We start from the raw sequence: 26,657 nt of genomic DNA, 5'->3' as shown, positions 1-26,657 counted from the left end.
CCTTTTCCAGTCTTGTGGCCATTGCTGAGTTTTCCATATTTGCTGGCATAATGAGTGCATCACTTTCACAGCATCATCTTCCAGGATTTGAAATAGCTCAACTGGGATTCCATCACCTCCATTAGCTTTGTTCATAGTGATGCTTCCTAAGGCCCACTTGACTTCACATTCCAGGATGTCTGGCTCTAGGTGAGCGATCACACCATCATGATCATCTGGGTCATGAAGATCTTCTTTGTACAGTTCTTTTGTGTACTCTTGCCACCTCTTCTAATATCTTCTGCTTCTGTTAGGTTCCTACGTTTCTCTCCTTTATTGAGCCCATCTTTGCATGAAATGTTACCTTCGTATCTCTAATTTTCTTGAAGAGATCTCTAGTCTTTCCCATTCTGTTCTTTTCCTCTATTTCTTTGTATTGATCACTGAGAAAGTCTTTCTTATCTCTCCTTGCTATTCTTTAGATCTCTGCATTCAAATGGGTATATCTTTACTTTTCTCCTTTGCTTTTCGCTTTCCATCTTTTCACAGCTATTTGTAAGGCCTCCTCAGACAGCCATTTTGCTTTTTTGCATTTCTTTTTCTTGGGGATGGTCTTGATCCCTGTCTCCTGCACAATGTCAGGAACCTCCATCCATAGTTCATCAGGTACTCTGTCTATCAGATCTAGTCCCTTAAATCCAATTCTCACTTCCTCTGTATAGTCATAAGGGGTTTGATTTAGGTCATACCTGGTCTATTTGTTTTCTCCACTTTCTTCAATTTCAGTCTGAATTGGGCAATTGCTATTATGAAATGTTTATAAATAATTAAAAAATATTTTAACTCACTAATGTATTCAATATCAATAGATATAACCCACATAAACAGAAGCTCTTTGGCATCCTCAAATAGTTTCTTTGAGCTTTTGAGAGCAAAGTATTTGAGAACCCCCATGGACAGAGGAGCTTGGAAGGCTGCAATCTAAGGGGTCGCAAAGAGTCAGACACGACTGAAGTGACTTAGCACTAGCACTAGCACAGATAGAGTCCTCTGGTTCCTTATGTCAGAATGGGGTTATGTCTCTCTACTTATTATTTTAAAATACTTATTTATTTGGCTGAACCTGACCTTAGTCATGATGTGATATCTTTGAAATTTGTTTTGGCCTGTCGAATCTTTAGTTGTGGCATGGGAACTCTTTGTTGCATCATCTAGGATCTAGTTCCCTGACCAGGATGGGAGCCCCAGGCCCTGCTCTGGGAGTGCAGAATCTTGGCCACTGTTATATCATACTGTTGGGGAAAAAAATTTCACACCTACACATAGGTGGAAAAATAGCACATTAAATCTTTATATTCCAACATCCAGCTTCCATAATTTTGAATATTTTGCCAATCTATTTCAACTATTTCTTCTTTCTATGAACATTTTATTCTGCTTAAATGTTTTGAAAGCAAATCTCAGATATCATGTCATTGCCAGGAAAAATCTTCAACAGGTATATATAACTGATAAAATGTATACATACACACAATTACCTACATCATATACATACATCTATGTATATTCCCTATGCCCTTATCATACACGACAATATTCATGTCAATGTATGGCAAAACCAATACAGAATTGTAAAGTAAAATAAAAAAAAAAAATAATAATAATAAAATTAAAAAAATAAAAAATAATATTCCCTTAATATTACCCAACATCTAGTCTATAATAAAATATTCCCAACTGTTTCTGACATATATGATAACACTTCTTTTCAAATTCTGTGTGGTATAAACATTCATGATAATGGTATGTTGGAGAAAGCTATTCTTTTGTCCAATAGAATGGTTCAGTTTCCAATTTTGGCTAATTGTTTCATTTGATTTTATTAAATTTTTCTCTATTCCCTGTAAGCTGGTAGTTAGATATGTGGGTTTGATTAGATTCAGATATATTTGGCAAGAATATTTCTAGATGGATGCTTTCAACTTCTTTTTGAAGTACCTTTTAAGTACAGAATGTCTTGTTTTTCCATTTTTAATGAATGCTAAAGTTAATTAGTGGGTACAGGTGGGGTCGGCCTGATTTCTCCATTATAAAGTTCTTCATTAACATTTCACTTAATGGCTTTAGAATCCATTTAATGATTGTTCCTTGGATTTATTATTAACTTTGGTGGTTTTCAATTTTTGTAATTCTTTCTGCATTTTTAAAGAGCTGAACATTTTAAAAATTTTATTTTTAATTGAAGGATAATTGCTTTACAATATTGTGTTGGCTTCTGCCATGCATCAATATGCATCAATGTGTCCATAATACACACATGTCCCCTCCCTCTTGAAACTCCCTCCCACCTCCCAGCCCATCCCACCTCTCTAGGTTGTCACAGAGCCCCAGTTTGAGTTCCCTGAGTTATACAGTAAATTTCCACTGGCTATCTATTTTAAATATGGTAGTGTATATGATTCCATGCTACTCTCTCCATTCATCCCACTCTCTCCTTCCCCCTGCTCCATGTTCACAAGCCTGTTTTCTTTGTCTGCATCTCCACTACTGTCCTTCAAGAGGTTCCTCAGTACCACCTTTCTATCTTCTCTATATATAAGTATGTTAATCAGTTCAGTCCAGTTGCTCAGTCCTGTCTGACTCTGCTATTATATATTGGTTTTTCTCTTTCTGACTTACTTCACTCTGTATAATATGTTCTAGGTTCATGTACTCATCAGAACTGACTCAAATGCATTCCTTTTTATAGCTGAGTAATATTCCATTGTATATATGTACCACAGTTTCTTTATCTATTCTTCTGACAATGGACATCTAGGTTGCTTCCATGATCTAGATATTGTAAATAGTGTTGCAGTGAACACTGGGGTACATGTGTTTTTTTTTCAATTATGGTTTTCTCAGGGTATATGCCCAGTAATGGGATTGTTGGGTCATATGATAGTTTCATTCCTAGTTTTTTAACTCCATACTGTCTTCCATTAGTGGATGTATTAGTTTACAGTACCACCAACAGTGCAAGAGGTACTCTTTTCTCTCCACCCTCTCCAGCAATTATTGTTTGTAGATTTTTTGATGAAGGCCATTCTGACAGGTGTGAGATGATATCTCATTGTAGTTTTGATTTACATTTCTCTAATAATGAGTGATGCTGAGCATCTTTTCATGTATTTGGTAACTATCTGTATGTCTTCTTTGGAGAAATGTTTGTTTAGATGTTCTGCCCATCTTTAGACAGGGATGTTTGATTTCCTGGTAATATGTTGCATGAGCTGTTTGTATATTTTGGAAATAATCCGTTGTCAGTTGTTTCATTTGTTATTAGTTTCTCTCACTTTTCACCTTGCTTATAGTACAAACACATGGAGATTAAAGAATACATTTCTAAATAATGAAAAGGTTACTGCAGAGATAAAAAGGGAAGTCAGAAAATTCCAGCTATTGCCAACTATGTAGAAAGAAATGACAATGAAAATACCATGACCCCAAACCTATGAGATGCAACAAAAGTAGTTCTAAGAGGGCAATTTACAGCAATACAATCCTATCTCAAGAAGCAAGAAAAACATGAAATAGACAAACTAACCTTACATCTAAAACAACTGGAGAAAGAAGAAGAACAACAACAACAACAAAAAACCACCCCAAAATTAGTAGAAACAAAGAAATCATAAAGATCAAAGAAGAAATAAATGGAAAAAAATGAAGGAAACAATAGTAAAGATTAATAAAACAAAAGCTGATTCTTTAAGGAGATAAACAAAATTAGTAAACCTTTAGCCAGACTCATCAAGAAAAAAATGGAGAAAATTAAATCAACAAAATTAGAAAAGAGAAAGGAGAAGTTACCACAGACAACACAGATATACAAAGGATCATAAGAGACTATGTAGCAACTATTGCCAATAGAAAACCTGGAAGAAAGGGACAGATTCTTAGAAAAGTTCTACCTTCCAGTATTGAACCAGGAAGAAATAGAAATGATATGAAAAAGCCAATTACAATTACTAAACATTTTCTATAAAGAACAATTTTTCCTCATTTAGTGATAACTTTGAAATACAAGTTATCTGGAAACTATAGGATGAATGCTTGGCCATTTTCCTTTACTTTCTATTTCAAAGTAATGAATTGGTGCCCCAGTAGCCAGCATTATGAACTAATAAGGCTTTTTAAAAAATCATTATAAACACAAAGTTTTATGTATAATGCATGTTAATTACTTGCAGTGAATATTCTTTCTGATGATCAAATTGCTCCAAGCATGGCTAATGTGAGGTCCTTTGAGTTGGTTCCTGTTAATGTATCATGGTTCCATTAGATATCTGAAAATTTCCTTCCTTTCTGGCAAAAAAATATATCTTAGGCTCAACTTGTCTATTTCTTATATATATGGCAATAGTTATTCATGCAAGGAGATCAGTTCCTTTCCATAGGAAATAGTATTAAAATCTATGAGTGCAATCTTGCTTTACTTTTAATTTCTCATATTAATCTCAGCAAATTAAATTAGTAAGTAGTATCTGCTAAGAAGATCCCACATAAGATTTGAACAAAGAGTTGCATCCCACAAAGAGTTCAACATGACTGAGCATGTGCATGCGTGCACACACACACACACATACACACACACTTCAATTCCCTAATAAAATCTCAGTTTACTCATTAATATCCCCTCCAAAAACCTAGAAAGGATAAATTATATTAAAAAGTTGGCACCTAGATTTATATCACAATATTAATGTTATGGTCATACTAAAAGCTTACTCTCCTTATAAATCCCTTCAGTTTAAATCTATGAGTACCTCAATAGACTTCTATACAAAAATTTTGAATTTCTAAGTATTTGGGAAAGTAAAAAGATTAATCAAATGGGCTCTTGAAACTTCCAGATTTTGAATTCTTAATATTTACTTTAGATTCTCCATCGATCAAAGTACTCAAGTAATTTATAAACTCCATGTCACTTTTGTTAAGTTAGATGTACAAGTTCAATGCTTTACAATTTTGATAAAAACTTTTAAAAACTGATAGTTTTCAACTTCCTTTCAAATGAATTATAGACCCAATATTGGCAAAGATATAAAAAAGAAAACATGCCCAACTTCTTTGTTTAAAACAGAGATGAGCAAGGAAAAAGGATGAACTGAAGCCATGAATGGAGTTTCAGATAAACTAATTTTTATCAGTTATTGTCAAAGTGTGCTACACAGACCTGCAGCATCAGCCTCACATTCTCCAGACTTACCTTATACTCACTGAGTCAGACACTTGGGAGCTGGTGTTTGAACAAATTGTCTCTGTTTGTGTGTGCTCAGTCATGTTCAAGTCTTTGTGACCCCATGGACTGTAGCCCACCATGTTTCTCTGTCCATGGAATTCCCCAGGCAAGAATACTGCCATTTCCTTCTCCAAGGGATCTTTCCGGCCCAGTGATCAAACTCAGTTTTCTTGCTTCTCCTTCATCAGAAGGCGTATTAAATTACTACCAGCGCCAGCTGGAACAAATCCTGATGCATGCTAAAGTTTGAGAAAGTGAAAGTTGCTCAGTCGTGTCCTACTCTTTGTGACCCCAGGGACTATACAGTTCATGGAATTCCCCAGGCCAGAATACTGGACTGGGTAGCCTTTCCCTTCTCCAGGTGATCTTTCCAACTCAGGGATCAAATCCAGGTCTCCCACATTGCAGGCGGATTCTTTACCAGCTGAGTTTTGAGAACCACTGACATAGAGGACTCCATGTTTTTCAAAGCACAGTTCCTTATTTTGTTCCTTGTATCTTTATAAAACATCTGGGGACAGTTTCCAAATCTGCCTTATAGTTGAGAAACCCAAGCAAAGTGATAACACCCATTTTGGGTCTTTTCATCTTTGAATTGGACACATTTTACTCTATCATGTGGTCACATGCTGTCTCCTTTGTCGTGGATATTCTATGTTTCAAATGCTGAAGCATATTTTAAAGTGATATTTGGCAACAATTAATGCAAGGAGCTTCCTAGGTGGCACTAGTGGTAAAGAACCTGACTGCTAATACAGGAGACATAAAAGACTCAGGTTTAGTCCCTGGGTTGGGAAGATCTCTTGGAGTAGAAAATGGCAACCCACTCCAGTATTCTTGCCTGGAGAATCCCATGGACAGAGGAGCCTGGCAGGCTGTGGTCCATGGGCTCACAAGAGTCAGATATTATTGAAGCAACTTAGCACAGCACAGCACAATGCAAGGAGAACACAAAATCCTACTCTAGTGAAATATCTTATGAAACAGGAGTAATGTGAAGGCAGAATTGACACCTTGTGGGGCTGGCAGAGCATTATATGAAATCAAGCTCTGCACTTATTAGAGAAGGACAGCTGTGTGCTGGGTGCATGCCTGGATATTTTTGTTGTTAATGTCTGACTCTTTTGTGACCCCATGGATGATAGCCCACTAGCTCCTCTGTCCATGGGATTTCCCAGTCAATAATACTTGAGTGAGTTGCCATTTCTTACTCCAGGGAATCTTCCCTGCCCAGAGATCAAACACGCAGCTCCTGCATTGGCAAGCAAATTCTTTAATGCCAAGCCACTAGGGAAGTATGGCTGTAGTTATTCCTATAAAGCCCTTCCTCATGAAGTAATCACCTACTTATGGAATTGGTACAGTGTAAGATGACTCTATATTCAGATACTTTCACTCTTTTATTTTCCTTTCAAAATCTATTATTATTTTTTTAATTTTAATTGGAGGATAATTGCTGTTGTGTTGGTTTCTGCCATACACAACGTTGGAGATATATATGTATATCCCCTCCTTGTTGAGCCTCTGTCCCCTCCATTTCAGTCCCTCTAGATCATACAGAACACTAGGCGGGGCTCCCTGTGTTATACAACAGTTTCCCACTAGCTAGCTATCTTATACATGAGATTTTCATCTTGAGGTCCTCTGGACTATGAGGAAACCCTTCAGTTGCTCCTTGTAAGACATGCAAGAGCCTGAGTGTAAAGATAAGAGTTTATTCCCTTCTCCCAAGAGACAAACCCCTTGATTATTTGTTCAGACCTCCCGAACAGTTGGAGCAGGCAGGGCTACAGTAGCCAGGCACAGAATGAAGGGCATTGCGTGTGGTGAGAGGGAGATTTGGTACCCAAGGAAATGAAAGAAAAAAAAAATCAGACCTGTTGTTATCTGTACTTACAATAGAAGTAGCACAGGGGAGATAACAGCGTTGGAAAAAATTTTAACTTATCTTGCCTTACATCTTCTGAGCAAAACCAAGGTGTAGACAACTGAGACTTGTTCCAATAACAAAATTTTTGCCTGAAATGAAGTTCTTGACATTCCACTCTTTCTCTGTAGCCAAATCAGTTTTTATTCATATAAAACATGGTTGGAAAATGCTTTAATGAATGATTTGCACTTAGACATTCACTTTATTTTCTTTGTTAAGAGGCCTTTCAGTAGCCACAAAAGAACAAAGCTCTTCTGGGAGGTATATTTCCTGGCATGTTATTAGCAAAATATCTTCCTAGTGAGTTAAGAAGAAACTGACAATGATTGGGAACAAACATGACTTTTCCTCTTCAATTAAAGGGAGTGAATGAAAAGTTTTGTGATTGCTGTGTTTGATACAGTAGCTGCAATTTTGAATTAAAGTCTTCTAAGGGCCATGGCGTGATAGATCTCATAAAGGGCAAATACTGTCTTGACTACTAATTGATGAGAAAAGGTCATTCCAGGTTAAGGCCGTGGTCCTTGAGTCTGAGGTGAATGCTGAGAGATATAATTTAGGGGAGGAAGGAATGACTCTGGGCTTAGTCCAGATAAATCGAACTTGTGTGTGTGCTGTTATTTCCTTTTAGCAAGACACTCTCCCCACCTCATCCTGAACCTCACTAACCTAACACCTCAACCTCTCATCACATAGTTAGAAGTAATGATTCGCCAGAGCCATCCTTGAGAAGAGTAACACTTTACTTATTTTTAAAACTAAGATCAATATCAGTTTCTTTTCTGAGAGCAGATTTTGGAAACTAGGTGGAGAAGGAGACTTTAAGAGCGGTAGTGTCAGGGGGTTAATATCTCCACTGAAGTAAAGTCTCCAAGGTCAAGGTAACATCTGCCTTATTCACTGCTGAATTCTGGTACCCAGAGCAATGCCTGCAGCAACGAATTTGTTGTGTGAATGAAGGCTCCTTTGAAGGGTGAAGGCTGAGAAGTGTCACTGAGAGTGGAAAGGGAGTTCTGGGTGCCCCAAGTAAACAGTAGGTCACATGTATTTGCAGTTGAAGCTGCTATTTCACTTAGAAGATGCTAGGCATTTGCTCCCCCTGGTTTTTTTTTTTTTTAAGAATCTACAAATATTGCCAGAGAAACCATCGGATATTCTGAAGCAGTGTGTCTCAAATTACCTGGGATAAGAGACCAGACCAGTTTTGTTTTGTTTCATTTGCATTCAGTAGCAGACAAACACTTCAGTAAAATATAATGAAATAAAACTAATAGAATAAGTCAAAGAGGAAAAAGAAGACACAAAATACAAGACCATTGAAGAACTATTACTATTGAATCCGAGCTCATACTGCTCAATGCAAGATGGCCAGTGAATCAAGAGGTGAGGTGTAGAGGCAAGGGATTGGTGCTCATTGTTGCAGATTTCTTGATGCCAGCCAGACCCCTGCAGGGATAAAAACAGAATCCTCTGTTTTTACAGCTGTCTATGCAAGTCTAGTCATGATGTTCCTGTAAACCTCCATCAGGACAGATGTTATTCTCTGTTCTGCAACTGTATAAGAATGGGAAAGTGTTATACCTCTCAAGCTCACCCATGGATGCAAAGACTTGCAAAAGGGCTATCATGTATATTTCAGGCTTTAGCCAACATTCTTTTACAAAAGGTGCAGAGCCAGCATGATAAAGCATAGGCAACAGAGTCCAAGGGTTAGAGCTAAAGGAATAGATTCAATATGGAGTCAGGTTTGTTCTCTGTTATTATTATCTATTATTGAGCTTTCACAACCTAAAATTACTCTGTAAGATGACTGTAAAACTGGCAGTTAGCATCAACTCCAGTGCCCTATTTCCTTTGTTGCAACCTGGCAACAACAGCTTCCTGGGGAGCACAGTTGTACATCATGTAGTTATTGTGCTGCCCTAACACTTGGCCCCAGTATCCTTTACTTGAATGGCAAAAGAGGAATGATCTGGGTGCATTTTTTATTGTTGATCAGTTGCTCAGTTGTTGTCCAACTCTTTGTGACCCCGTGGACTGCAGCACATCTGGTTTCTCTTTCCTTCATCATCTCCTGGAGCTTGCTCAAACTCATGTCCATTGAGTCAATGATGTCATCCAACAATCTCATCCTCTGTTGTCCCCTTCTCCTCCTCCCTTAAAACTTTCCCAGCGTCAGGGTCTTTTCTAATGAGTCAGCTCTTTGCATTAGGTGGCCAAATATTGGAACTTCAGCTTCAGCATCAGTCTTTCCAATGAATATTCAGAACTGATTTTGTTGAGAATTGACTGGTTTGATCTTCTTGCTGTTCAAAGACTCTCAAGAGTCTTCTCCAACATCACAGTTCAAAAGCATCAATTCTTTGGTGCTCAGCTTTCTTTATGGTCCAATGCTCACATCCATGCATGACTACTGGAAAAACCATAGCTTTGACTGGACAGACATTTGCTGGCAAAGTAATGTCTCTGCTTTTTAATACATTGTCTAGGTTTGTGATAGCTTTTCTTCTAAGGAGCAAGTATCTTTTAATATCATGGCTGCTGTCAACATCTGCAGTGATTCTGGAATCCAAGAAAATAAAGTCTGTCACTATTTCCATTGTTTCCCTATCTGTTTGCCATGAATTTATGGGACCAGATGACATGATCTTAGTTTTTTGAATGTTGAGTATTTTGAGGGATTGGCTATTCAGTAGAGAACTGCAGAGCTTATGCCAACCCCACCTTCTGAAATACAGGTAGAAAGAATTAAAGATACTTTCAACACAAGTACCTACTGCAAAATAATGTCAAGTAAACTTCACATGAAACTGATGAGACAAATACAATCACTTTGCTCTTCTACTCTCCCTGTGCTTGTCCAAGGGCAAGGACTATGAGGAGTTAGGGTGAGGAGTGTACGTAAACGAAGTACTTGCTTACCAGATACATGTTTTATTTACTGCTACTTCAGAACCTACTTTTCTTACTACTACTTTAGAACCGATTCATTTACAACTATTTTGCAGAATCCACTTTAGAATGTAGGTTCTACAAAGTCAAAGGCATTGATTCTTAATCAGACTTGCCAGTTTTATTAATAGACTTTTTCAATCTGAAAAATCATAAGATAGTGAACTATCTTGCTTTTATTTATTTATATTTCAATTACCAATTTAAGTAATAATTATTTCCTTACAGTGATGATATGGATATAATTTATTGCTGATTATAGGTCTACCCTAGAATTAAAAGCTTTGTTCATTAAATACATTTAGTATTTAATTTTTCCATGTAGAATTTTGGACTATTTTAACTTCATGGCCTACATATTTTAAAATTTTTTCTTATATCTGACTGAGGTTATAAATTATTTAAATGAAATTTTAGCATCCAAATATATTTTAGTCAACATTCGTTTTGAGTTCTAACTTCAGTGTATTCTAGTCAGTGAACATGGAGTCTATGATACTGATTTTCAAAAACAATTGTGAAATTTTCCTTTTTTGTCTGAAAAATGTATAATACATGTTTCATATCACAGATTTTTTTAAATTAATATATGTCTATGAGTTTCTGTTAACAGATTTCCTCTTGAATTATATTTTTTCCAATGCAACTAACTTTTGGTTAGTACTTGAAAATATAATTCATTCCACTCTTTTTTTAAAAATCAGCTTATTATATATTTTAATTTTAGTTGTATTATTTACAACAAAAGTTACATTTAAAAATATAATGTGTGAATCTGCTTATAACAAATATAATATTTTACATAGTATATTTGCTATTAGGAAAACATTAAATCATTTTATATATTCCACATCCCCCTAAACAAGACAGAAAGGAAATTTGACTTAGTATCAGCAAATGACACTTGGGAACCAGTCCAGATATAATCTTGCTTCCTCAGAAACAGGAAAATATAGGTGAAGAGAAAGAATGGGGTAAAGAGCAAGAAAATTCTAGAGTATAAACAACCTGAAATAGCTGTGGGGTTAAGAGGGAAAAAATGGAGGTCTGTGACAGCTGGCTAGATCACTATGCATATTATTGGTAGGAAGTAAAAGCTCAGTTGCACTCATCTCACACACTGGCAAAGTAATGCTCACGATTCTCCAAGTCATGCTTCATCAGTATGTGAACCGTGAACTTCCAGATGTTCAAGCTGGATTTAGAAAAGGCAGAGGAACCAAAGACCAAATTGCCAATATCTGTTGGATCATAGAAAAAGCAAGAGCATTTCAGAAAAACATCTATTTCTGCTTTATTGACAATGCCAAAGCCTTTGACTGGATCACAACAAACTGTGGAAAATTCTTTTTTTTTTTTTTTGAAAATTCTTAAAGAGACGGGAATACCAGACCACCTGATCTGCCTCCAGAGAAATCTGTATGCAGGTCAAGAAGCAACATTTAGACTGGTTCCAAATCGGGAAAGGAGTACACCAAGGCTGTATATTGTCACCATGCTTATTTAATTTATATGCAGAGTACATCATGAGAAATACTGGGCTGGAGGAAGCACAAGCTGGAATCAAGATTGCCAGGAAAAGTATCAATAACCTCAGATATGCAGATGACACCATCCTTATGGCAGAGAGTGAAGAAGAACTACAGAGCCTCTTGATGAAAGTGAAAGAGGAGAGTGAAAAGAGGGCTTAAAACTCAACATTCAGAGGCAGTCCTAAGATGGCGGAGGAATAGGATGGGGAGGCCACTTTCTCTCCAACAAATTCATCAAAAGAACAGTTCAACGTTGAGTAAATTCCACAAAACAAGTTCTGAATGCCGGCAGAGGACATCAGGTATCCAGAAAAGCAGCTCATTGTCTTCGAAAAGAGGTAGGAAAAAATATAAAAGACAAAAAAAGAGACAAAAGAGGTAGGGAGGGAGCTCCGTCCCGGGAAGGGAGTCTTAAAAAGAGAGAAGTTTCCAAACACCAGGAAACACTCTCACTGCCGAGTCTGTGGCAAGCCTTGGAAGCACGGAGGGCAACATAACAGGGAGGAAAAATAAATAAATAATTAAAACCCACAGATTACGAGTTCAACGGTAACTCCCCCAGTGGAGAAGCAGTGCAGATGATTGCATCCACCACTAGCAAGCAGGGGCTGGGCAGGGAGGTGCGGACTGCATTGCTTTTTAAGGATCGGGCCGGAATGTCCCGAGAGTAACCAGAGCGGACTAACTTGGGCTAGCAAACCAGAGTGTGGGATAGCTACCACGTGAAAAACTTTAACATAAAACACCACCAGAACCGCACACAGAACAAAGGATGGAACAGAATTAGCTGGCTGCAGACCACCCCTCCCCCCCCACCCCCCCTACCCCCCACCCCGCCCACCCCACCCCCGGTGACAGGCAGCCAGAGCCAGAAGGGCCGGAAGGGGGCAATAGCAGCCCCAGAGAGACATTAACTACCAAATTGCAAACAGGCTTCTTTGCTAACTAAGACTTCTTGGGGTTCTGGACAGTCATTATCCGCCTGAGAAGGTGTGTCAGTTGTACACCCAGAAAACTGAGCATCAGGGATGCGAGAGGCGATAAGTCGCAGCGACCGTGCTTGCCAAACACCTGAGCTACTCGGACCTGGGAAGGGCACAAAATGCAGGCCCAACCGAGTCTGCGCCTCTGAGGACTACCTGAGTGCCTGAGCCTGAGTGGCTATACCTGGGAGGTGCTTGCAGCCTAGGGCCGGCCTCAGACGGTTCCCAGTGGAGCAACCTAGAGCCTGAAATGTGTGCGCCATGAGTGGGGGCAGGCCCAGTGTGGCTGAGACACTGAGAGCACACACCAGTTTTAACTGTTTGCAGCGTCCCTCCCTCCCCAGAGTGCGACTGAACAAGTGAGCCTAAAAAACGTGTCCACCACCTACCCCCTTGTGCCAGGGTAGAAATCAGACACTGAAGAGACCAGCAAATAGAAGAAGCTAAAACAGAGGGAACCGCCTTGGAAGTGACAGGTGCAATAGATTAAAACCCTGTCATTAGTACCAGGTACATAGGAAGGGACCTATAGATCTTGAGAAATACAAGCCGGACCAAGGAACTATGTGAAAAGTAACTGACCCCACACTGCCCACAACAACACCAGAGAAAGTCCTAGATATATATTTATTACTTTTACGATCATTCTTTTTTTTCTTCTTTTCTTCTTTTTTTTAACTTTTTAAAAATTTTAAGTCCTCTATTACTCCTTTAATTTTCATTTTTATAACCTACTATTACTTTTCAAAAAAAGACCATATTTTTAAAGCAAACTTCATATATATATATATTTTAATAATTCTTGTGACTTTTTTTTCTTCTTCTCTTCTTTAATATTGTATTTTTGAAAATCCAACCTCTACTCTAGATTTTTAATCTTTGCTTTTTGGTATTTGTTATTAATTTTTTATCTTCAAAAAACCAATCGTCAGTACCCATTTTCACTTGAGAGCGAGATTAGTGTATTGATTTCTCTCTCCTCCTTTAGACTCTCCTTTTTCTTCACCAAGTCACTTCTGTCTCCTCCCTCCCCCTTCTCTTCTCTACCCAACTCTGTGAATCTCTGTGTGTTCCAGACGGTGGAGAACACTTAGGGAACTGATTACTGGCTGGATCTGTCTCTCTCCTTTTGATTCTGCTCATTTATCCTCCTGGCCACCTCTGTCTCCTTCCTCCCTCTTCTCTTCTCAGTATAACTCAGTGAACATCTCTGAGTGGTCCAGACTATGGAGCAGCACATATAAGGAAGTGATTACTGGCTAGCTTACTCTCTCCTCTTTTGATTTCACCTCATCTCATTCGGGTCACCTCTAACTCCCTCCTCCCTCTTCTCTTCTCCATGTAACTCTGTGAACCTCTCTGGGTGTCCCTCAATGTGGAGAAACTTTTCATCTTTAACATACATGTTTTATCAATGGTGTGGTATAGAAGGAGAAGTCTTGAGACTACTGTAAAAATAAGACTGAAAACCAGAAGCAGGAGGCTTAAGTCCAAATCCTGAGAACATCAGAGAACTCCTGACTCCAGGGAACATTAATTGATAGAAGCTCATCAAATGCCTCCATAACTACACTGAAACCAAGCACCACCCAAGGGCCAACAAGTTCCAGAGCAAGACATACCATGCAAATTCTCCAGCAACACAGGAACACAGCCCTGAGCTTCAATGTAAAGGCTGCCCAAAGTTACTCCAAAACCACTGACATCTCATAACTCACTACTGGACGCTTCATTGCACTCCAGAGAGAAAAAATCTTACTCCACCCACCAGAACACCGACACAAGCTTCCCTAACCAAGAAACGTTGAGGAGCCACTGATACAACCCCACCCACAGTGAGGAAACTCCACAATAAAGAGAACTCCACAAATTGCCAAAATATAGAAAAGCCACCCCAAACACAGCAATATAACCAAGATGAAGAGACAGAGGGATACACAGCAGGTAAAGGAACAGGAGAAATGCCCACCAAACCAAACAAAAGAGGAAGAGATAGGCAATCTACCTGATAAAGAATTCCAAATAATGATAGTGAAAATGATCCAAAATTTTGAAATAAAAATGGGATCACAGATAAATAGCCTGGAGACAAGGATTGAGAAGATATAACAAAGGTTTAACAATGACCTAGAAGAAATAAAAAAGAGTCAATATATAATGAATAACGCAATAAATGAGATCAAAAACACTCTGGAGGCAACAAATAGTAGAATAATGGAGGCAAAAGATAGGATTAGTGAAGTAGAAGATAGAATGGTAGAAATAAACAAATCAGAGAGGAAAAGAGAAAAATGAATTAAAAGAAATGAAGACAACCTCGGAGACCTCCAGGACAATATGAAATGCCCCAACATTTGAATTATAGGAGTCTCAGAAGTAGAAGACAAAAAGAAAGACCATGAGAAAATACTTGAAGAGATAATAGTTGAAAACTTCCCTAAAATGGGGAAGGAAATAATCACCCAAGTCCAAGAAACCCAGAGAGTTCCAAACAGGATAAACCCAAGGCAAAACACCTCAAGACACATACTAATCAAATTAACAAAGATCAAACACAAAGAACAAATATTAAAAGCAGCAAGGGAAAAACAACAAATAACACACAAGGGGATTCCCATAAGGATAACAGCTGATATTTCAATAGAAACTCTTCAGGCCAGGAGGGAATGGCAAGACATACTTAAAGTGATGAAAGAAAATAACCTACAGCCCAGATTACTGTACTCAGCGAGGACCTCATCAAATATGAAGGAGAAATCAAAAGCTTCACAGACAAGCAAAAGCTGAGAGAATTCAGCACCACCAAACCAGCTCTCCAACAAATGCTAAAGGATATTCTCTAGACAGGAAACACAAAAAGGGTGTATAAACTCGAACTCAAAACAATAAATTAAATGGCAATGGGATCATACTTATCAATAATTACCTTAAACTTATATGGGTTGAATGCCCCAACCAAAAAACAAAGACTGGCTGCTGTTAATCACTTCAGTCGTGTCTGACTCTGTGCAACCCCATAGATGTCAGCCCACCAGGCTCCCCCGTCCCTGGGATTCTCTAGGCAAGAACACTGGAGTGGGTTGCCATTTCCTTCTCCAATGCAGGAAAGTGAAAACTGAAAGTGAAGTCACTCAGTCGTGTCCCACCCTTAGCGACCCCATGGACTGCAGACTACCAGGCTCCTCCGTCCATGGGATTTTCCAGGCAAGAGTACTGGAGTGGAGTGCCATTGCCTTCTCCAAAAGACTGGCTAAATGGATATAAAAACAAGACCCCATATATGGTGTCTACAAGAGACCCACCTCAAAAAAGGGACACATACAGACTGAAAGTGAAGGGCTGGAAAAAGATATTCCATGCAAACTGAGACCAAAAAAAAAAAAAAAAAAGCAGGAGTAGCAACACTCATATCAGATAAAATAGACTTTAAAACAAAGGCTGTGAAATGAGACAAAGAAGGACATTACATAATGATCAAAAGATCAATCCAAGAAGAAGATATAACAATTATAAATATATATGCACCCAACATAGGAGCACTACAATATGTAAGACAAATGCTAACAAGTATGAAAGGGGAAATTAACAAAAACACAATAATAGTGGGAGACTTTAATACCCCACTCACATCTATGGATAGATCAACTAAACAGAAAATTAACAAGGAAACACAAACTTTAAATGACACAATAGACCAGTTAGACCTAATTGATACCTGTAGGACATTTCACCCCAAAACAATGAATTTCACCTTTTTCTCAAGTGCTCACGGAACCTTCTCCAGGATAGATCCTGGGCCAAAAATCTAGCCTTGGTAAATTCCAAAAAATTGAAATCATTCGAAGCATCTTTTCTGACCATAATGCAGTAAGATTAGATTTCAATTACAGGAGGAAAACTATTAAAAATTCCAACATATGGAGGCTGAACAACACACTGCTGAATAACCAAAAAATCACAGAAGAAATGAAAATATGCATAGAAACAAATGAAAATGAAAACACAACAACCCAAAACCTGTGGGACACTATAAAAGCGGTGCTAAGAGGAAAGTTCATAGCAATACAGGCATACCTCAAGGAACAAGAAAAAAAGTCAAATAAATAACCTAACTCTACACCTAAAGCAACTAGAAAAGGAAGAAATGGAGAACCCCAGGGTTAGTAGAAGGAAAGAAAGCTTAAAAATTAGGGCAGAAATAAATGCAAAAGAAACAAAAGAGACCATAGCAAAAATCAACAAAGCCAAAAGCTGGTTCTTTGAAAGGATAAATAAAACTGACACACCATTAGCCAGACTCATCAAGAAACAAAGGGAGAAAAATCAAATCAATAAACTTAGAAATGAAAATAGAGAGATCACAATAGACAACACAGAAATAAAAAGGATCATAAGAGACTACTATCAGCAATTATATGCCAATAAAATGGACAACGTGGAAGAAATGGACAAATTCTTGGAAAAGTACAACTTTCCAAAACTGAACCAGGAAGAAATAGAAAATCTTAACAGACCCATCACAAGCACGGAAATTGAAACTGTAGTCAGAAATCTTCCAGCAAACAAAAGCCCAGGTCCAGATGGCTTCACAGCTGAATTCTACCAAAAATTAGAGAAGAACTAACACCTATCCTACTCAAACTCTTCCAGATAATTGCAGAGGAAAGTAAACTTCCTAACTCATTCTGAGGCCACCATCACCCTAATACCAAAACCTGACAAAGATGCCACAAATAAAGAAAACTACAGGCCAATATCACTGATGAACATAGATGCAAAATCCTTAACAAAATTCTAGCAATCAGAATCCAACAAAACATTAAAAGGATCATACATCATGACCAAGTGGGCTTTATACCAGTGATGCAAGGATTCTTCAATATCCGCAAATCAATCAATGTAATTCACCACATTAACAAATTGAAAAATAAAAGCCATATGATTATCTCAATAGATGCAGAGAAAGCTTTTGATAAAATACAACACCCATTTATGATAAAATCTCTCGAGAAAGCAGAGAAGGAACATACCTCAACATAATAAAAGGAATATATGACAAACCCACAGCAAACATTATCATCAATGGTGAAAAATTGAAAGCATTTCCCCTAAAGTCAGGAACAAGACAAGGGTACCCACTTTCACCACTACTATTCAACATAGTTCTGGAAGTTTTGGCCACAGCAATCAGAGCAGAAAAAGAAATGAATCCAAATTGGAAAAGAAGAAGTAAAACTCTCACTGTTTGCAGATGACATGATCCTTTACATAGAAAACCCTAAAGACTCCATCAGATAATTACTAGAGCTAATCAATGAATATAGTAAAGTTGCAGGATATAAAATGAACACACAGAAATCCCTTGCATTCCTATACACTAATAATGATAAAATAGAAAGAGAAATTAAGGAAACAATTCCATTCACCTTTGCAACGAAAAGAATAAAATAGGAATATATCTTCCTAAAGAAGCTAAAGACCTATATATAGAAAACTATAAAATACTGGTGAAAGAAACCAAAGAGGACACTAATAGATGGAGAAATATACCATATTCATGGATCAGAAGAATCAATATAGTGAAAATGAGTATACTACGCAAAGCAATCTATAGATTCAATGCAATCCCTAACAAGCTACCAGCAGTATTTTTCAGAGCTGCTGCTGCTGCTGCTGCTGCTAAGTCCCATCAGTCGTGTCTGACTTTGTGTGACCCCATAGATGGCAGCCCACCAGGCTCCACCGTCCCTGGGATCTTCCAGGTAAGAACACTGGAGTGGGTTGCCATTTCCTTCTCCATTTTTCACAGAGCTAGAACAAATAATTTCACAATTTGTATGGAAATACAAAAAGCCTCGAAAGGCCAAGGCAATCGAGAAAGAAGAATGGAAGTGGAGGAATCAACCTGCCTGAATTCAGGCTCTACTACAAAGCCACAGTCATCAAGACAGCATGGTACTGGCACAAAGACAGAAATATAGATCAATGGAACAAAATAGAAAGCCCAGGCATAAATCCACACACCTATGGACACCTTATCTTCGACAAAGGAGACAAGAATATACAATGGATTAAAGACAATCTGTTTAACAAATGGTGCTGGGAAAGCTGGTCAACCACTTGTAAAAGAATGAAACTAGAACACTTTCTAACACTGCACAAAAGATAAACTCAAAATGGATTAAAGATCTAAATGTAAGACCAGAAACTATAAAACTCCTAGAGGAGAACATAGGCAAAACACTCTCCGACATAAATCACAGCAGGATCCTCTATGACCCACCTCCCAGAATACTGGAAATAAAAGCAAAAATAAACAAATGGGATCTAATTAAAATTAAAAGCTTCTGCACAACAAAGGGGAGAAGGCAGTGGCACCCCACTCCAGTACTCTTGCCTGGAGAATCCCATGGATGGAGGAGCCTGGTAGGCTGCAGTCCATGGGGTTGCTAAGAGTCAGACACGACTGAGTGACTTCACTTTCACTTTTCACTTTCATGCATTGGAGAAGGAAATGGCAACCCACTCCAGTGTTCTTGCCTGGAGAATCCCAGGGATGGGGGAGCCTGGTGGGCTTCCGTCTCTGGGGTCGCACAGAGTTGGACATGACTGAAGTGACTTAGCAGCAGCACAACAAAGGAAACTAAACAGGCATTTCTCCAAAGACATATAGATGGCTAAGAAACACATGAAAAAATGCTCAAAATCACTCATTATCAGAGAAATGCAAATCAAAACCACAATGAGGTACCATTTCACATCAGACAGAAAGGCTGCGATCCAAAAGTCTATAAGCAATAAATGCTGGAGAGGGTGTGGAGAAAAGGGAAACCTCTTACACTGTTGGTGGGAATGCAAACTAGTACAGCCACTATGGAGAACAGTGTGGAGATTCCTTAGAAATCTGGAAATAGAACTGCCTTATGACCCAGCAATCCCACTGCTGGGCGTACACACTGAGGAAACCAGAATTGAGACATGCGTACCCCAATGTTCACTGCAGCACTGTTTATAATAGCCAGGACATGGAAGCAACCTAGATGTCCATCAGCAGATGAATGGATAAGAAAGCTGTTGTACATATACACAATGAAGTATTACTCAGCCATTAAAAAGAAGACATTTGAATCAGTTCTAATGAGGTGGATGAAACGGGAGCTGATTATATAGAGTGAAGTAAGCCAGAAAGAAAAACACCAATACAGTATACTAACACATATATATGGAATTTAGAAAAATGATAATGATAACCCTGTATGCCAGACAGCAAAAGAGACACAGATGTATAGAACAGTCTTTTGGACTCTGTGGGAGAGGGAGAGGGAGAGGGTGGGATGATTTGGGAGAATGGCATTGAAACATGTATAATATTATATAAGAAACGAATCACCAGTCTAGATTTGATGTAGGATACAGGATGCTTGGAGCTGGTGCACTGGAATGCCCCAGAGTGATGGTATGGGCAGGGAGGTGGGAGGGGGTTCAGGATTGGGAACACGTGTACATCTGTGGCAGATTCATGTTGATGTATGGCAAAACTAATGCAGTATTGTAAAGTAAAATAAAGTAAAGTAAAAAACAACAAACAAACAAACAAACAAAAACAAAAAAAAACCTCTCAGATAAATGCCAATGTTAATGCAGGAAATGCACAAAAGAAATTGCTGAGAAGAGCGAAAAAACAGAACATGGACATAAGGAAACACAAACTAGAGGGGAATAGAATCAAACAATTGGGATGCACTTTGTGAGAATGATTGACATGCAACTGATTAAACATGGAATATTTTGTTTAGGTAACAGAAAAGTATGTATAAATACATTTTGTAAGTAAAAAAAAAATAAATAAAACTCAACATTCATAAAAGTAAGATCATGGCATCCAGTCCCATCACTCCATTGCAAATAGATCAGGGAAACAGTGGAAACGGTGACAGGCTTTATTTTTTTCGTCTCCAAAATCACTGCAGATGGTGACTGTAGCCATGAAATTAAAAGATGCTTACTCCTTGGAAGAAAAGTTATGACCAACCTAGATAGCATATTCAAAAGCAGAGACATTACTTTGCCGACTAAGGTCCGTCTAGTCAAAGCTATGGTTTTTCCAGTAGTCTTGTATGGATGTGAGAGTTGGACTATAAAGAAAGCTGAGCACTGAATAATTGATGCTTTTGAACTGTGGTGTTCGAGAAGACTCTTCAGAGCTCTTTGGACTCCAAGGAGATCCAACCAGCCCATCTTAAATGAAATCAGCCCTGAATATTCATTGGAAAGACTGATGCCGAAGCTGAAACTCCAATACTTTTACCACCTGATGAGAACTGACTCATCTGAAAATACCCTGATGCTGGGGAAAATTGAAGGCAGGAGGGGAAGGGGATGAGATGGTTGGATGGCATCACTGACTCAATAGACATGAGTTTGAGTAGACTCTGGGAGTTGGTGATGGACAGGGAAGCCTGGTGTGCTGGTCCATGGGGTCACAAAGAGTCAGACACAACTCAGCAACTGAACTGGACTGGGAAGCTCAGTTGGTAAAGGATCCTCCTGCAATGCAGGTGAGACAAGTTTGACTCTTGGTTGGGAAGATCCCCTGGAGAAGAGAAAGGCTACCCAATCCAGTGTTTAGGCCTGGAGAATTCCATGGACTGTATAGTCCAGTGGGTCACAAAGAATTGTACATGACTGAGTGACTCTCACTTTCACATTTTAATACATGTGATACCCACTCAGGAAATTCTGTGGTTACTTTTTCTGTTAGTCATTGTGATCACAGATCTACACATATCAAATTCAATCCTTCTTTAATACAATTACTAGAAGACTGACTATTTGTAAGACACTTCTTTAAAAGGATAACTGTAAGAAACAAAAGGAAACATTTAATGTCTCTAAAACATAGTCTTTGGGGACAAGAAACTTCTAGTCTCTACACTGATGGCAGAAGAAGAAACTACTTGTCAATGATGATGGGGAGCCTCTTATTAAAGTGGCTACAGATATCCTAAATTAAGGAAAGCATGTTCACTGGATTCAGGTGAATTAGAATTCCTAGGGAATCTAAGCACATTAAGGAGAGTCTGAAAATACCTCACTTTATATCCTCTGTTTCCTTTTCCAAATGCCACTTAGAAAAGCAGAAATCACATATGTGTAACTTTCTGATTCAAAGCAGCAGTCTAGAAAGACTGCCTGCTTTTGCTTGAAAGTGAGATGTCCCTCCAACTTTCCTTCATTTCTTAGAGACAGGAAGAAGGACAACAGAGAGTGGAAGTTTTTGTTGTTTTTTAGGGAGAAAGGTAGGAGAAGGCAATGGCACCCCACTCCAGTACTGTTGCCTGGAAAATCCTATGGACAGAAGATCTTGGTAGGCTGCAGTCCATGAGGTCGCTAAGAGTCGGACACGACTGAGTGACTTCACTTTCACCTTTCACTTTTATGCATTGGAGAAGGAAATGGCAACCCACTCCAGTGTTCTTGCCTCTAGAATCCCAGGGATGGGGGATCCTGGTGGGCTGCCATCTATGGGGTTGCACAGAGTCGGACACGACTGAAGTGACTTAGCAGCAAGAAGAAAGGTGTATGTATGAAGAAAGGTGTATGTATGAAGAAAGGTTTATGTATGAAGAAAGATGAAGAACCAAAATATATCTCCCTTGGAGGGTAAAATTTTAGTGGTGGTGTTACTGAAGCACACTTGGGTCCACTCGTCCAAGTGCAGTAAAGCTGATCTACCAACACCAGGTTGTGGTGAAAGAAAATATAGGATCTACCTCAGGGTGCCACACAAGGATAATGGGAAGCTCATGCTCAACAGACCCAAACTTCCTGATGATTTTCAGGGAAGAGGTTTTACAGACAGTGTGAGGGAGGTGTCTGCAGGGTGTATGATCAGTTCATGCACAATTCTCAGATGGGTTGGCATCAATGTGAAGCTTCAGGCATCATTAACCTTCTGGTTTCAACCAATCTAGGGTCTATGTGTTTTTGTCAGTGGTTTTCATTTGGTGGTGGTCTTCTTCATGTAAAAACAACTCAGGAATGTATTCAAGCCTTTATCTATATCTTTCAGGGAACTATGAATTTCGTGATTCTACTGTGGCTGTTTTATAACCTAAACTGTAACCAGTATCCCAGCTGAAGTGCTATTCTTAGTTTCTACTTCACATTTTCCAATAATTAACACTTGAACCACTCTTTTGAGACTCAAGGGAGGCCTGGGAGATGAAAGCAAAAGCATTTTACTTGAAAGAACAGGGACAGAGAGACTTGTATATGGTTTCAATTCCTCTTTTTCTTTTATACCCCTCAGTCTTGGAGGAACAAGTTCAGAAAAAGAAAGGGAGTGGAGTTTTGGATACATAATCATAAATTCAGCAAATGTACTCAGTTTTAGGGGTACTTGGTTTCAATAGTATCCACATCCATAATTCACCACTTCCAACTTTTCCTTGCTCAGACTTTTGTCATTGACTTTTTTCCATTCTTTGTTTCCCAAAGACTATGAAATAGGGTCAGTCTAAATTTTTTGTCTTTAAAATCTCCTACAGTCCTTTTTTATGCTGTCATTTGCACTTTGAGGATGTCGGTAAACTAGGACCCAAATGCTGAACATCATCATGAAATGAAGTGCTTCCAAAAATTCATATTCTTCCATACCTTGGCTATCTAGAGTAAGTTACTAGATAGCAATGTATCTACTCAGAGAGGTTAGCAGGAAGATGTGCCTTTTCATGTGGAAAATAATATTGCTTCCTGTTTGCCAGAACAGTAGTCAAATTTGCCCCAGTTTATATTGAGAATCAAGAAGAAAAGGATTTATTGATATTTACCTCCTACTCTGAAGCTCATCTTTAAGACATTGATTTCCTTCCAAGACAATTGTCTAAAACATATAGATTGGGGACTTTTCTTCTGTCTTTAATCAAATTGAGAGACAATACCAGTAGGTGACAGGATTATAAATGATATATTTCAAGTTTTACAAGGAATATGTTTTCATTTCACATAAAAATTAAGGAAATTTTTTCATTATGTTTACATTAGTGAATTATACATCAGCTAAATATGTATCATTAATATGTTAAATTATACAACTAGTTAAATATGCCATAATTATAGCTTTAAGAGGTTCAGTGGTCTCCCAGGAGAAAAAAAGATATAAGCAAAGTAAAGGTTTGAAAGATATCTGTTGAGAGTACAAAATAGCTTAAGCTTTTTAAAATAATGTGTGTTTTTCAAACATTTTATTATCATACCCTTTGTCAAGTAAAGTCTTCTGAAAAATGAAACTAATGAAAAGCTATAAGTGGAATGTTATTTTTATTCACTTATTTTTCTACATTAAATTTCAGGAGAATTGCTTATTTTAGATAAATTGTGGTCAGTAGTAATGATTTAATCAGTCCAGCCATTTAAATATCCATGGTTATGGATTATAGTTTCAGAATTTTATTAGTTCCAGTACATAGTTACATTCTAATTTTGGGGAGTAGGGGTGAATAACATAAGGAAAATACTGATTTACCTAGTTTTGTTTTGTTTTTATTTTTTGCAAATAGAAGAAGATTAACATGGGACACCTTTCTATTTCAGGATATTGTTTACACAAAATGACCTAAGATAAATTTTTCTTTTGAAATTGAATCACAGATTGACAAAGAAGCAGTCAAAACAGTGGGGCTAAGATAGTCTTTACAACAAATGGTGCTGAAGCAACTGGACATCCACATGCCAAAATATGAATCTAGACATAGACCTTACACACTTCACAAAAATTAGCTCAAGATGAATTAGAGATCTACATGTAAAACACACAATTAGAAAATTTCTGAAGAATAACATAGAAGTAAGCTTGCTGCTGCTAAGTCGCTTCAGTAATGTCTGACTTTGTGCGACCCCATGGACTGCAGCCTACCAGGCTCCTCCATCCATGGGATTTTCCAGGCAAGAGTACTGGCATGGGTTGCCACTGCCTTCTCCAGAAGTAAGCTTAGATGACCTTAAAGTGAAAACCGCTCAGTCGTGTCCAACTCTTTCCAATGCCATGGACTGTACAGTTCAAGGAATTCTCTGGGCCAGAGTACTGGAGTGGGTAGCTGTTCCTTTCTCCAGGGGAGCTTCCCAACCCAGGGATGGAATGCAGGTCTCCCACATTGCAGGCAGATTCTTTACCAACTGAGCCACAACCTTGGATATGCCTTTTTAGATAGAATGCCAGAAGAACAATCTATGAGAAAAATAATTGGTAAGTTGAACTTTATTGAAATTAAATTTTCTGCTCTGCAAAAGACAATGTCAATATAATTAGAAGACAATCTATAGATGTGAAGAAAATATTTCCAAAACACACATCTGATAGAGGAGTGTTATCCAAAATATACAAAAAAATTCTTAAAAATTAGTATTAAGACAATAACTCAAATAAAATGTGAGCCAAAATGCTAGAATTTGTCATTTAATCTATAGGATAAATTGCTCATTAAAAAAAAATAAATTTCATGTCTTTCACCTTTTAAGGGAAAAAAGAGATGGGCCAAAAACTGACATCTCACAATGAAGACAAACAAATGACAAGGAAATAGAAAGATGTTCCCCATCATATGTCATAAGGAAAAATATAAATTTAGGCATTAATGAGATATCACCACACACCTATTAGAATGGCCCAAATACAGAGTACAGATAACCTCAAATGCTGGCAAGGATGTAGAGCAATAGGAACTCTCATTAAACATTTCTTAGAAAACTGATCACACTCTTACTATACAATCCAACAGCAATTGTACTCCTTCAGTTCAGTCACTCAGTAGTGTCTGACTCTTTGCGACCCCATGAACCACAGCACACCAGGCCTCCCTGTCCATCACCAACTCCCAGAGTTCACCCAAACTCATGTCTATTGAGTTGGTGATGCCATCCAACCATCTCATCCTCTGTCGTCCTTTTCTCCTTCTGCCCTCAATCTTCCCCAGCATCAGGGAAGTCAGTGAGTCAGCTCTTCACATCAAATGGCCAAAGTATTGGAGTTTCAGCTTCAACATCAGTCCTTCCAATGAACACCCAGGACTGATCTCCTTTAGGAAGGACTGGTTGGATCTCCTTGGAGTCCAAGGGACTCTCAAGAGTCTTCTCAAACACCACAGTTCAAAAGCATCAATTCTTTGGTGCTCAGCTTTCTTTATAGTCCAACTCTCACATTCATATATGACTACTGGAAAAACCATAGCCTTGACTGGATGGGCCTCTGTTGGCAAAGTAATGTCTCTGCTTTTCAATATGCTGTCTAGGTTGGTCATAACTTTCTTTTCATAGAATAAGTGCATTTTAATTTCATGGAATCACCATCTGAGTGAAAGTTGTCAATATAAAAAATCTACATTCTGTATGATTTCAATACATGACATTCTTCAGAAGACAAAACATTGGAACCACTAAAAATATTAGTGGTTGCCAGAGGGCTTGGGATGAGCAGGGATGATTAGGCAGAGCACAGAGGATTTTTAGGGCAAGGAAGATACTCTGTATGATATCATGGTAATTGATACATGTCGTTATACATTTGTCTAAACTGACAGTACAACACCAAGGTTGAATGCTAATGTAAAGTACTTTAGGTGACTAGTATATGTGCAGTCAGTTGTGTCCAACTCTGTGAAACCCCATGGACTGCAGCCTGCCAGGCTGCTCTGCCGATGGGATTTTCTAGGCAAGAGTATTAGAATGGGTCGCCATTTTCTCCTAGGTGATTGTGATGTGTCAATGTAGGTTCATCAGTTGTAACATACATGACACCACTTTGGTGCGAGATGTTGATAATGCGTAAAGAAAGGCTGTGCGTGTATGGGAGCAGGGGCTATGCAAAAACTCTCTGTGTTTCCTTTTAATTTTTTTGTGAACCTTAAACTGTTCTAAAAATATCTTAATAAAAAATTGAATCACACACATATAGATTTCCTTAGTCTGTCAACTCAAAAGGCTAGAAGCAATGGCACTGCAAA

Source organism: Oryx dammah, unplaced genomic scaffold, assembly GCF_014754425.2.
Source record: "Oryx dammah isolate SB20612 unplaced genomic scaffold, SCBI_Odam_1.1 HiC_scaffold_4, whole genome shotgun sequence".
NCBI classification, from domain to species: domain Eukaryota; kingdom Metazoa; phylum Chordata; class Mammalia; order Artiodactyla; family Bovidae; genus Oryx; species Oryx dammah.
The sequence above is the reverse complement of the archived record's forward strand: the minus strand, read 5'-3'. Positions refer to the sequence as shown.